Genomic DNA, 15,902 nt, shown 5'->3' on the forward strand with positions numbered 1-15,902 from the left:
GACTGAACACACAGAATCTGACACCTGACAATATACTGACAGAACACACAGAATCTGACCCATCACCTTAAAGTGACTGAACACACAGAATCTGACCCCTGACCATAAGCTGATTGAACACACAGAATCAGACCCCCTGACCATAAACTGACTGACCACTCAGAATCTGACCCCCTGACCATAAACTGACTGAACACACAGAATCTGACCCACTGACCATAAACTGACTGAACACACAGAATATGGCCCCTGTTCATAAACTGACTGAACACTCAGAATCCGACCCACTGACCATAATCTGTCTGAACACACAGAATCTGTCCCACTGATTTTAAACAGACTGAACACACAGAAATTGACCCCTCAACTTAAACTGAGTAAACACACAGAAAATGGCCCCTGGACCATAAACTGACTGAACAGAAAAATCTGACCCCCTGACCATATACTGACTGAACACACAGAAACTGACCCACTGACCATAAATTGACTGAACACACAGAATCTGACCCTCAGACCATAAGCTGATTGAACACACAGTATCTCACCCAATGATCATAAACTGACTGAACACACAGAATCTGACCCCTGACCATAAACTGACTGATCACACAGGATCTGACCCCTGACCACAAACTAACTGAGCACACAGAATCTGACGCCTGACCATAAACTGACTGAACACACAGAATCTGACCCACTGACCATAAAGAGACTGAACGCACAGAATCTGACCCACTGATCATAAAGTGAATGACCACACAGAATCTTACCCCCTGATCATAAACTCACTGAACACACAGAATCTGACCCCCTGACCATAAATTTAGTGAACACACAGAATCTGACCCACTGAAATTAAACTGACTGAACACACAGAATATGAACCCTGACCATAAACTGACTGAACACACAGAATCTGACCCCCTGACCATAAACTGACTAAACACTCAGAATCCGACCCACTGACCATAATCTGTCTTAACACACAGAATCTGTCCCGCTGACTATAAACAGACTGAACACACAGAAATTGACACCTCAACATAAACTGAGTGAACACACCGAAAATGGCCCCTGGACCATAAACCGACTGAACAGAAAAATCTGACCCCCTGACCATATACTGACTGATAACACAGAAACTGACCAACTGACAATAATTTGATTGAACACACAGAATCTGACCCACAGACCATAAGCTGATTGAACACACAGAATCTCACCCACTGATCATAAACTGACTGAACACACGAAATCAGTCCCGCTGACCATAAACAGACTGAACACACAGAAATTGACCGCTCAACATAAACTGAGGGAACACACAGAAACTGACCACTGGAGCATAAACTGACTGAACACAAAAATCTGACACCCTGATCATAAACTGATTGAACACACAGAATCTGACCCACTGATCATAAACTGACTGAACACACAAAATTTGACCCACTGATCATAAACTGATTGAACACACAGAATCTGATGGCTGACCATAAACTGACTGATCACGCAGAATCTGACCCCTGACCATAAACTGACTGAACACACAGAATCTGACCCCTGACCATAAACTGACTGAACACACAGAATCTGACCCCTGACAATAAACTGACTGAGCACACAGAATCCGAACCCTGACCATAAGCTGATTGAACACACAGAATCAGACCCCCTGACCATAAACTAACTGACCACTCAGAATCTGACCCCCTGACCATAAACTAACTGAACACACAGAATCTGAACCCTGACCATAAACGGACTGAACACACAGAAACTGACCCCCTGACCATAAACTGACTGAACACACAGAATCTGACACCCTGAACAGAAACTGACTGAACACACAGAATCTCACCCCTGACCATAAACTGACTGAATACACAGAATCTGACACCACTGAACATAAACTGATTGAACACACAGTCTCTGACCCCCGACCATAAACTTACTGAACACACAGAATCTGACCCCTGACCATAAATTGATTGAACACAAAAATTTGACCCCTGATCATAAACTGACTGACCACACAGAAACGGACCCCCTGACCATAAACTGACAGAACACACAGAATGTGACCCCTGACCATAAACTGACTGAACACACAGAATCTGACCCCTGACCATAAATTGACTAAACACACAGAATCTGACCCCTTGACCATAAACTGACTGTACACACGGAATCTGACCCCTGATCATAAACTGACTGAACACACAGGATCTGACCCCTGACCATAAACTGACTGAACACACAGAATCTGTCCCCTCACCATAAACTGACTGAACACACAGAATCTGACCCCCTGACAATAAACTGACTGAACACACAGAATCTGACCCCCTGATCATAAACTGACTGAACACACTGAATCTGTCCCACTGACCATAAACAGACTGAACACACAGAAATTGACCCCTCAACACAAACTAAATGAACACTCAGAAAATGACCCCTGGACTATAAACTGACTGAACATAAAAATGTGACCCACTGACCAGAAAGTGACTGAATACACAGAAAATGACCTCCTGAGCATAAACTGACTGAACACACAGAATCTGACAGCTGACCATAAACTGAATGAACACACAGCATCTGAACCCCTGACCATAAACTGACTGAACACACAGACTCTGACCACCTGACCACAACCAGACTGAACAAAGAGAATCTGACCCCGGGCCATAAACTGACTGAACACACAGATTCTGACCCCCTGACAATAAACTGACTGAAAACACAGAATCTGACCCCAGACCATAAACTGACAGAACACAGAGAATCTGACACACTGACAATAAACTGACTGAACACACAGAATCTGTCCCCCTGACCATAAACTGATTGAACACACAGAATCTCACCCCTGAACATACAGTGACTGAACACAGAGAATGTGACCCACTGACCATAAACTGACTGAACACACAGAATCTGACCACTGACCAGAAACTGACTGAACACACAGAATCTGACCCACTGACCATAAACTAGCTGAACACACAGAATCTGAACCCCTGACCATAGATTGACTGATCACACGGAATCTGACCCACTGATCATAAACTGACTGAACACACATAATCTGACCCCCCTGACCATAGATTGACTGATCACACGGAATCTGACCCACTGACCATAAACTCACAGAATCTGATCCACTGACCATAAACTGAATGAGCACACAAGAATTTGACACCTGATCATAAACTGACTGAACACACAGAATCTGACACCCTGACCATAAACTGACTGAATAATAATAATTCAATAATAATTCAACTTTTTATTGTCATTGCACAAGTACATGAACAACGAAATGTGATCTTGCAAGCTTCCATGACTGGGAGAAGCAAAGCCGCTGCGTCGGTGCATGCCGCCATTCCATTTCCACCTTTCCTCCTGTCCGACAATCTTCAGCCCAACGCCCGGGCCTGCTTACCAGCCGCTCCTCTTTCCGTGACCTTCTCACCAACCGCCCCACTTCACGGCTCCTTCCGTGACCTTCTGCACCTGGTCTTCCCTGATGGTCACCTCTCCAGGTACTAACCAGGCCTGGCTCTTGCTTAGCATCCAAGCTTTGCCCGTGACCCTGTCCCTAGTCCCAGGAACACACAGAATCGGATACTGGACCATAATCTGACTGAACACACAGAATCTGTCCCCCCCTGATCATATACTGGCTGAACACCCAGAACCTGACCCCTGACCATAAACTGACTGAACACACAGAATCTGAGCCCTGACCTTAAATTGACTGAACACACAGAATCTGACCCCTGACCATAAAATGACTGAACACACAGAATCTGACCCCTGACCATAAACTGACTGAACACACAGAATCTGACACCCTGACCATAAACTAACTGAACACACAGAATCTGAACCCTGACCATAAACGGACTGAACACACAGAATCTGACCCCCTGACCATAAACTGACTGAACACACAGAATCTGACACCCTGAACAGAAACTGACTGAACACATAGAATCTCACCCCTGACCATAAACTGACTGAGCACACAGAATCTGACCCCACTGAACATAAACTGATTGAACACACAGTCTCTGACCCCCGACCATAAACTTACTGAACACACAGAATCTGACCCCTGACCATAAATTGATTGAACACAAAAATTTGACCCCTGATCATAAACTGACTGACCACACAGAAACTGACCCCCTGACCATAAACTGACAGAACACACAGAATGTGACCCCTGACCATAAACTGACTGAACACACAGAATCTGACCCCTGACCATAAATTGACTAAACACACAGAATCTGACCCCTTGACCATAAACTGACTGTACACACGGAATCTGACCCCTGATCATAAACTGACTGAACACACAGGATCTGACCCCTGACCATAAACTGACTGAACACACAGAATCTGTCCCCTCACCATAAACTGACTGAACACACAGAATCTGACCCCCTGACAATAAACTGACTGAACACACAGAATCTGACCCCTCAACATAAACTAAGTGAACACTCAGAAAATGACCCCCGGACCAAAAACTGACTGAACATAAAAATGTGACCCACTGACCATAAAGTGACTGAATACACAGAAAATGACCTCCTGACCATAAACTGACTGAACACACAGAATCTGACAGCTGACCATAAACTGAATGAACACACAGCATCTGAACCCCTGACCATAAACTGACTGAACACACAGACTCTGACCACCTGACCACAAACAGACTGAACAAAGAGAATCTGACCCCGGACCATAAACTGACTGAACACACAGATTCTGACCCCCTGACCATAAACTGACTGAAAACACAGAATCAGACCCCAGACCATAAACTGACAGAACACAGAGAATCTGACACACTGACAATAAACTGACTGAACACACAGAATCTGTCCCCCTGACCATAAAGTGACTGAACACACAGAATCTGACCCCTGAACATACAGTGACTGAACACAGAGAATGTGACCCACTGACCATAAACTGACTGAACACACAGAATCTGACCACTGACCATAAACTGACTGAACAAACAGAATCTGACCCACTGACCATAAACTGGCTGAACACACAGAATCTGAACCCCTGACCATAGATTGACTGATCACACGGAATCTGACCCACTGATCATAAACTGACTGAACACACATAATCTGACCCCCCTGACCATAGATTGACTGATCACACGGAATCTGACCCACTGACCATAAACTCACAGAATCTGATCCACTGACCATAAACTGAATGAGCACACAAGAATTTGACACCTGATCATAAACTGACTGAACACACAGAATCTGACACCCTGACCATAAACTGACTGAATAATAATAATTCAATAATAATTCAACTTTTTATTGTCATTGCACAAGTACATGAACAACGAAATGTGATCTTGCAAGCTTCCATGACTGGGAGAAGCAAAGCCGCTGCATCGGTGCATGCCGCCATTCCATTTCCACCATTCCTCCTGTCCGACAATCTTCAGCCCAACGCCCGGGCCTGCTTACCAGCCACTCCTCTTTCCGTGACCTTCTCACAAACCGCCCCACTTCACGGCTCCTTCCGTGACCTTCTGCACCTGGTCTTCCCTGATGGTCACCTCTCCAGGTACTAACCAGGCCTGGCTCTTGCTTAGCATCCAAGCTTTGCCCGTGACCCTGTCCCTAGTCCCAGGAACACACAGAATCGGATACTGGACCATAATCTGACTGAACACACAGAATCTGTCCCCCCCTGATCATATACTGGCTGTACACCCAGAATCTGACCCCTGACCATAAACTGACTGAACACACAGAATCTGAGTCCTGACCTTAAATTGACTGAACACACAGAATCTGACCCCTGACCATAAAATGACTGAACACACAGAATCTGACCCCTGACCATAAACTGACTGAACACACAGAATCTGACACCCTGAACAGGAACTGACTGAACACACAGAATCTCACCCCTGACCATAAACTGACTGAACACACAGAATCTGACCCCACTGAACATAAACTGATTGAAGACACAGTCTCTGACCCCCGACCATAAACTTACTGAACACACAGAATCTGACCCCTGACCATAAATTGATTGAACACAAAAATTTGACCCCTGATCATAAACTGACTGACCACACAGAAACTGACCCCCTGACCATAAACTGACAGAACACACAGAATGTGACCCCTGGCCATAAAATGACTGAACACACAGAATCTGACCCCTGACCATAAATTGACTAAACACACAGAATCTGACCCCTTGACCATAAACTGAATGTACACACGGAATCTGACCCCTGACCATAAACTGACTGAACACACAGGATCTGACCTCTGACCATAAACTGACTGAACACACAGAATCTGACCCCCTGAGAAAAAAGTGACTGAACCCACAGAATCTAACCCGTTGACTATAATTTGACTGAACACACAGAATCTGACCCCTGACAATAAATTGACTGAAAACACAGAATCTGACCCACTTACCATAAACTGACTGAACACAAAGAATCTGACCCCTGACCATAAACTGAATGAACACACAGTATTTGACCCCTGATATTAAACTGACTGATCACACAGAATCTGACCTTGACCATGTACTGACTGAGCACACAGAATCTTATCCACTGACAATAAACTGACTGAACACACAGAATTTGACCCCATCCATCAACTGACTGAACACACAGAATATGACCCCTGATCATAAACTGAAAAAACACACATAATCTGGCCACCTGACCATAAACTTTCTAAACACACAGAATCTGACCCCTGACCATGAACTGACTGAACATACAGAAACTGACCCACTGACCATAAATTGACTGAACACACAGGATCTGAAACTTGACCATAAACTGACTAAACACACAAAATCTGACCCCTGACCAGAAACTGACTGAACACACAGAATGTGGCCCACTGATCATAAACTGACTGAACACGCAGAATCTGACCCCTGACCATAAACTGACTCAACACACAGAATCTGACCCCTGACCATAAACTGATTGAAAACACCGAAACTGACCCACTGGTTATAAATTGACTGAACACACAGGATCTGACCCTTGACCATAAACTGACTCAACACACAGAATCTGACCCTTGACAATAAATTGACTGAACACACAGAATCTGACCCACTGACCAGTAACTGACTGAACACACAGAATCTGACCCACTGACCATAAACTGACTGATCACACAGAATCTGACCCCTGACCACAAACTGACTGAACACACAGAAACTGACCCACTGACCAGTAACTGACTGAACACACAGAATCTGACCCACTGACCATAAACTGTCTGAACACACAGAATCTGACCCCTGACCACAAACTGACTGAACACACAGAAACTGACCTCCTGACCATAAACTGACTGAACACACAGAATCTGACACCTGACCATAAACTGTCTGAACAGACAGAATCTGAACCCTGACAATAAACTGACTGAACACACAGAATCTGACACCCTGACCAGAAACTGACTGAAAACGCAGAATCTTACCCCTGACCATAAACTGACTGAACACACAGTCTCTGACCCCCGACCATAAACTGACTGAACACACAGAATCTGAACCCTGACCATAAACTGATTGAACACAAAAATTTGACCACTGATCATAAACTGACTGAACACACAGAATCTGACCCCTGACCATAAACTGGCTAAACACACAGAATCTGACCCCTTGACCATAAACTGACTGAACACACGGAATCTGACACCTGACCAGAAAATGACTGAACACACAGGACCTGACCCCTGACCATAAACTGACTGAACACACAGAATCTGACCTCTGAGCATAAACTGACTGAACACACAGAAACTGACCCCCTGAAAAAAAAGTGACTGAACACACAGGATCTAATCCGTTGACCATAAATTGACTGATCACACAGTATCTGACCCCTGACCATAAATTGACTGAAAACACAAAATCTGACCCACTTACCATAAATTGACTAAACACACAGGGTCTGAGCCTTGACCATAATCTGACTGAACACACAGAATCTGACCCCTGACCATAAACTGTCTGATCACACAGAATCTGACCCCTGATCACAAACTGTCTGAGCGCACAGAATCTGACGCCTGACCATAAACTGACTGAACACACAAAATCTGACCTATGACCATAAACTGACTGCACACAAAGTATCTGACCCCCTGACCATAAACTGACTGAACATACAGAATCTGACCCACTGACCATAAACAGGCTGAACGCACAGAATCTGACCCACTGATCATAAATTGACTGACCACACAGATTCTTACCCCCTGAGCATAAACTGACTGAACACACAGAATCTGACCCACTGACCATAAATTTAGTGAACACACAGAATCTGACCCACTTAACAAAAACTGACTGAACACACAGAATCTGACCCCTGACCAAAAACTGACTGAACACACAGAATCTGACCCACTGAACATAAACTGACTGAACACACAGAATCTGACCCACTGACCATAAACTGACTGAACACACAGAATCTGACCCCCTGGCCATAAACTGACTGAACACACAGAATGTGAACCCTCACCAAAAAATGACTGAACACACAGCAACTGACACCGCTGACCATAAACTGACTGAACACACAGAATCTGACCCCCTGACCATAAACTGACTGAACACACAGAATCTGACCCCGGACCTTAAACTGACTGAACACACAGAATCTGACCCCCTGACAATAAACTGACAGAACACACAGAATCTGACCCACTGACCATAAACTGAATGAACACACAGAATCTGACCCCTGACAATAAACTGACAGAACGCAGAGAATCTTACCCACTGACACTAAACTGACTGAACACACAGAATCTGACCCACGGAGCATAAACTGGCTGAACACACAGATTCTGACCCACTGACCATAAACTGATTGAACACACACAATCTGACCCACTGATCATAAACTGATTGAACACACACAATCTGACCCACTGATCATAAACTGGCTGAACACACAGATTCTGACCCACTGACCATAAACTGATTGAACACACACAATCTGACCCACTGATCATAAACTGACTGAACACACAGAATATGAACCCTGACCACAAACTGACTGAACACATAGAATCTGTCCCCTGACCATAAACTGGCTGAACACACAGAATCTGACCCCTGACCATAAACTGGCTGAACACACAGAATCTGACCCCTGACCTTTAACTGACTGAACACACAGAATCTGACCCCTGACCATAACTGACTGAACACACAGAATCGGACCCACTGACCATAATCTGACTGAACACACAAAATCTGTCCCACTGATCATAAACAGACTGAACACACAGAAATTGACTCCTCAACATAAACTGAGTGAACACTCAGAAAATGACTAAGTACCCTAGAACTGTCGGTGACACCTTCCATCACATTGCTGATGATTGAGAGTAGATTAATGGGGCGTGTAGGTGTTCGCAAAAACACCTCAACCTCGAAGCTACTGGAGATATTAATCTACATCGTGGAAATTGTCTCTGGGTTGGACAATGTATTAAAAAGCATACCAGAAATGAAAAAGGCTGCGTTGAGCTGGCGGCGATGAGTGGACAACACCTGAATCGAGGAGCTCTGCGGAAAATTTCGCACGCTTTGAGACAGTACATTTTATGAAAAAATTGTACTTTTGAGTTTGAACTGTGTAAATCACATAGGACTTAAAATGGCATTAGAGATCCCAAGGCAGCAGTCCACAGCTCCGAGTTTTGAGGAGCTCTGGCAGCCAGAAGGTGTGGTAGGAGAACGCAAGCAGGTCCTGCTGGGCAGGCGGGGACCAGGACCAGTGTACCCGCTCCGACAACGGAGGTACGGTCCTGCCATGAGCGATAATAACCCGGGGGCTGTTCAAAATACCTATGGGGCACCCTATGACACCCTATGATGATCAGAGGCATATTCCCATGCTCTCTGAAAAGGGAGACAACTCAATGCACTTCCAAGTAGACCAGGCATTCGGTGTTAACAGCTGTGATGATGAACAGAAAACCAGATTGTTGCTTTTCTCTGTGGGTAGCAAGCTCCATCAGACCTTTTAGATGAGGCTAAGAGAGGGCCGACGAGTTTTGAGGACCTGAAGGAGGGAAAACTGGAAACCATGGGTGTGAACGATGGCAATCCGTTCGATTGCGTAAGGAAAAACATGCAGAAGGAAGGGGAGACCCCACAGACATTTGCAGACAGGCTGTGGCCCGTCTACAACATTGCGTGAACAGGGGGACAAAATAGGGCACAACTGAACGAGCAGCAGCAGACCCAATGGTTTCGTTGCCTGGTGTACAATTGCGTACCCCAGATCAAATTAAAGGCTGATATTTGGTTCGACCCCCGAGACCCCCTAGCAACTGCAGTCTGTCAAATTAGGTAACCACACCTCCCCCCCCGACCCTGAACACGGGTGCCCCACAAGGATGTGTGCTGAGCCTCCTCCTCAAATCCCTCTTCACCCACGACTGTGTGGCTGTTCATGGTTCCAACACCATCATCAAGTTTGCAGATGATACCACGGTAGTAGGCCAGATCACCAACAACGATGAGTCAGCCTACAGGGAGGAGGTCCAGCATCTCGTGAAGTGGTGCGCCGATAACAACCTGGCCCTTAACATCAAGAAAACCAAATAAATCATTGTGGACTTCAGGAAGTCTAAAGGCGGAAGTCACACCCCCATCCACATCCATGGGGCTGTGGTGGAAAGTGTGGACAGCTTTAAATTCCTCGGAGTCCAAATCACGGAAGACCTCTCCTGGTCCCTCAATACCTCCTCTCTGGTGAAGAAGGCCCAGCAGCGCCTATATTTCCTAAGGACGCTGAAGGGATGTAACCTGGCACCCCTGTTCCTCTCTAACTTTTACCGCTGCACAATAGAGAGCATCGTGACGAACTGTATCACAGTATGGTATGGCAGCTGTAGCTACTATGTCCGGAAGGCCCTGCAGCAGGTAGTTAAAACTGCCCAACGCATTACCGGCACCCGGCTAACGACCATAGAGCACATATGCCAGAAACGCTGTTTACGGAGGTCACGGACCATCATCAAAGACCCTACCCACCCCAGCCACAGTCTGTTCGCCCTCCTGCCACCTGGGAGACGCTACAGATGCATTCGCACCTGAACGACCAGATTTAGGAACAGCTTCTTTCCCAGGGCTGTCATCCTACTGAACTTCACAAATAAACTCTAAAGCCTGCACATCTGCCAATGCACTTTATTATGGTTATGTTTATGTTAATGTATTACAAGCCAAATGAATGTTGAATGTTTAAATGTCTTAATCTAAATGTACACTCTCGGGAGCCGCAAGCCTACATTTCGTTGTACTGCACTTGTGCACTAACAATGACAATAAAGTTGATTATTATTATTATTATTACTAAGAGACTGTAACCCGGCAGCTCACGGTAGCATATAGGAACGGGAGCAATAGTGAGACCCCCCAGCAAAAGGGTAATGCCCACGAGGATAAACCTGGGCTGAATATATGAAAGAGTGGCGCCAGGAGATGAGCCGTCCCTCGCAGAACAAGGTCACTTGTTACAAATGCAGGGAGGATGTTCACTGGCGCAGGGATTGTAAAAGGCCTGGGAGAGACGATGAAGCCGGGACCCCCGCAGCCCCAACTCAAAGGTTAGAGAGAGGAACTTCCCCCGCCTCAGTCGAGTCGCTACTGGAGGCAATGCGGTCTCTCCTGACCAACCAGGGAAAGGTAGCAGCCATCAATGGTGCTGCAGCCCCCTCGCCCACCTCCGCCTCCCCACAGTGACTGGCCGATATGCTGGTCAAGGAGGGTGCACGTGGAGGCACTTTCTGGAGCCCATATGAGTCCAGGCCAAAGGCAGAGATTACAGGCAGGGATGGGACACCGGGAATATTGTACAAATCTGCCAAGACAAGTTCAAGTTCACAGCCTGTAAAGACAGGCGCTGTGGCTTGTTTCCAGGGGAAAGTTGTCCAGCCCACAAATTGGGAGACTTCCCTGCCCCAGTGGGAACTAAGTTATGGCGAAAGTTTAAATTTGAGCAAGTTATGTGGCTCAAAACCAGAGAAACAGCAAGCTGAGATCAGAAATCTGCAGGCTGCTGCCAATCCATTCACAGAAGATCGCTTGGAGACTGCCCGCGCATGCGCAGTCGCTGGTCTGGAGACAAGAATTCCCCAGTCTTTCAGACAAGAGGTCCACGCAGGCGTAGTCCCGCGCCTGAAGGGAGAGCTTTCCCAAGACCAGGTTTGCGCGGGCGCAGTTCCACAGCCCATGACCCAAGAACTTCCTTTTCAGTTTTCCCACGCAAGCGCAATCGCGCGCCTCAGGGGGGAGGTTTGGCAACACCAGGTTCACGCAGGTGCAGTCGTGAACTTGGAATCCCCAGCGGCTCCGCTCCACTGTGAGGCCGCGCACGCAGGCGCAGTTGCCTGCGGGACCCCAGCGGCTCCTCATCAGTTTTCCCGCGCAGGTGCAATCGCTTGTTTGAAGCCAGAGGCTTCACAGCCTCTGCCGCGGGATTCTGAGGAGGAAGTTCATGCAGGTGCATTTGCCAGCAGGACCACAGCGGCTCTTTCTCAGTTTCCCTGTGCATGCGCAGTCGCCTGCTTGAAGGCAGAGGCTTCACAGTCTCTTCCGGGGGACTCCGGGCAGAAGACCCACGCAGGCGCAATCGTCTGTTTGAAGCCAGAAGCTTCACAGCCTCTGCCGTGTTACTCCGAGGAGGAAGTTCACGCAGGCACAGTTGCTGGCGGGACAACAGCGGCTCCTTCTCAGTTTCCCTGTGCAGGCGCAATCGCCTGCTTGAAGACAGAGGCTTCACAGCCTCTGCCGAGGGACTCCAGGGAGGAGATTCACGAAGGGGTAGTCACCTGGTTAAAGGAACAAGCTTCCCAGCCTGCTTCTAGAGTAGTCCCCCCCATGATGTGGAACCCTGGGGAGGCAGGGACAGCAATATCTATGGCAGGGGACATAGGGAAGGAGCTGGTACCATGTTTTGGACCTGGAGAGGAAGATTTTCAGCCATCAGCAGCGGGTGATGAGGTTAGAGCTGGCCCCAGTTCAGGAATGGGTAGCGAAATGGAGGCAAACCCGGAGTACCAGCAAGCTGCCAGTTATATTAAAGAGTGCGGGCTGTCTGCACCAGCGGGAGAAGTTTCCCAGCCAGCTACGGCTGTGACTCAGGCTCAGGGTCCGCCAGCCAAAGTTTCCGCCACAGAGACGCCCCTCAGAAGGTCTCAGTGGGCCCGCAAGCCCAAGAAAAAGTGCTCACCAGGGAACCTGCCACACAGAGCAATCTCCCGAGCCCGGGAGGAAACAGATCACAGATGTCTCTAATCAACAGCCGTAAGCTGCGAGGGACGAGAAGCAGGAGGCAGTCCAGCTTCGCTGCAGCCAGCAGTAATCTGTGACAGCCTGGCCGTCCGGAGACGGGCGGCATTTGTATCATAGCTTTGTGTAAAGTTACATTGTATAGCTTGTTTTAAGGTGTTTGAATTTTAAGTTTTGATATAAATAGTTTTGAGTTTAAGTTTAAAGTTTAAGTTTACAAGTGTGCCAAATGTTTGTATCTTGGTCCGAGGTCGAGGGACCCGACCATATCTCAACCTAAGGCAGCACGTCAGTGAGAGACTTGGCTGCATGTCCTTCTAAGTTTTTTCAGGAGAATTAATCAACGAGCAGCCCTGTTCGCCCAGTCCGAGCTGGGCATCGAAAGAAGATATGGATACAGAATTTTGGGGTCACCTTCCCACTGGGCAAATCCAAGAGGAGACCCCGCAGCGACCTTCGGGAGAAACTGGACAGGGTCTGAAGTAACTTGCCTACTCCTCCTATGCGGAAGAGATGTCCCCAACTGGGTGGGGCACGGCCTCCAACCCAGCACTATACTGACCGAATTTCACTTGTGGGAGACCTCGCTGTTGAGGAGTCATGGTGGGGAAGCACGGGCGCCTTGTCAGATAAGGACGCGTTCACCGGGAGTGGGTGGTGACGGACTGGGAAAGATTGAAAAGGGGAGGGGAAAACCCAAGAGTCGTGTGGGTGCATTCGGGGAAGGAAGGAACTCACCCAGGGCCCACGGGAAAAGTTAGAGTGTAAGTGTGGCTGGGGTGGATGAGTGGGTGGCCGGATATGGGATCCAAGTTTGAGTGTGGGACCAGGGAGAGCCGCCACTCTGGCACCCATAATTGTCTGCAGCCAGTCGAGGGAAGACGGGAGGGGGAGGGACTGGGAGTCACGATCCCATACTCCCCGGTCTCGGTCTGTGCCAAGATAATTTTAAACATGAGGGGTACCCTGCCTCCACAAAGGTACAAGGGAATGGCTCGGGGCTGGTGGAGCAGACTGTTCTGTAAAATTCATTCTGCATGTTTAAAAAGTTTAAGACCATTGAAATGGGGGTGGAAGGAACATTTACTGCCCGGGTGGGAGGAGCAATACCCAATCAAATTTCGCGACCCATCATTGGCACGTGATGGTCGGGGTTTATTTCAGCATTTTGTTCAAATGTTTAATGAAGATTTTGGTATTTTGTTTTATAGTTCCAAGTGGTGCAGAAGCATAGGACCCTCTCCGTGCTTGGGATAATTTTGATTACATTGTATAACCAAGATTGCAACATTTTGTGATAAGTTATAACGTAACAAGTTATTGTAAATTTGATTGCATTGTATAATGTAACAAGTGTTTCAGGGGTATGAAACCTCTTATGGTAAACTGATGTATCTGTCAGATGCCTACCGTACCACGGTTTTTCTCGAATTTGCGGGGACTTGATGGGTCGGGGGATCAGTGGTAGTTAGCTATAGATAAACACAGGGGTTGGTTGTTTGTCGGGGGTCAGAAAATTTTGCTCACTCCTTCGAGTGGATACTACAATCAAGTTGGAAGTATCCAAAGGGTGGAATTAAGGGGTTTGCAAAAACCCCTCAACCCCGAATCTACAGGAGATATTAATCTACATCGTGGAAATTGTCTCTGGGTTGGAAAATGTTTTAAAAACATACCCAGAACTGAAAATGGCTGCGTTGAGCTAGCGGCGATGAGTGGACAACACTGGAATCGAGGAGCTCTGTGGAAAATTTCGCAAACTTTAAAACAGTACATTTTATTAAAAAATAGTACTTTTGTGTTTGAACTGTGCAAATCACAAAGGGGTTAAAATGTCCAGGACAAAAGTAGTTTACAGCTTGTAGTATGTCTGTGGAAAGTGGGAGGATCAAGCAGTGGCAGTCAGATTCTGTCAATCAAAAGGGGAAATCTCTCCTCCAGACAATCGATGTTTATTTACATAAGGGATTATCCGCTTAGGTTGTGGTTAGGCTAACCGCAGGACAATACGCTTCTGTTTGCCTATCAATTCAACTCCATTCAGATCCACTTACACACAAAGAGACACATCGAAACTCTGGAAAAGGACTTTTGAAAGAGAACAGTTTGGAATGAAAGGGCTTTGAATCACCCATTAGTCCCTTTTGTTAGCCCAGCATCTCCGGATGCGGGCGGGTTAAACCACTCCAAGCCCATTTGAGTCAGCCAATCATGGCCTTCTTTTGCTTATTCGAACTTTTGGGAGCGAATTTTGCACACAGACCCTTTCAGCACACACAGCAGGAGCTGACAGGATATAAAGATAGCTCCTGAGCAGCTATCTCTCTCTCTTATTTCCCTGGACCACAGGTGAGCAGGTTTCTGAATCCTCAGCAAGGCAACCTAGTAAGGAGTTAGAGGGTGGAAATATAGTGGAGATTGCTAAGATTGTTTACTTAACATTGTAGCCATTAATCCCTCGTTTTTGCCGTCTGTCTTCCCCCATTTAAGCAATGTTACTGTAATTACTAAAA

This window comes from Somniosus microcephalus, unplaced genomic scaffold (assembly GCF_052327205.1).
Source record: "Somniosus microcephalus isolate GS21.2 unplaced genomic scaffold, FLI_Smic_1.0 unresolved_chr5, whole genome shotgun sequence".
Lineage (NCBI taxonomy): Eukaryota > Metazoa > Chordata > Chondrichthyes > Squaliformes > Somniosidae > Somniosus > Somniosus microcephalus.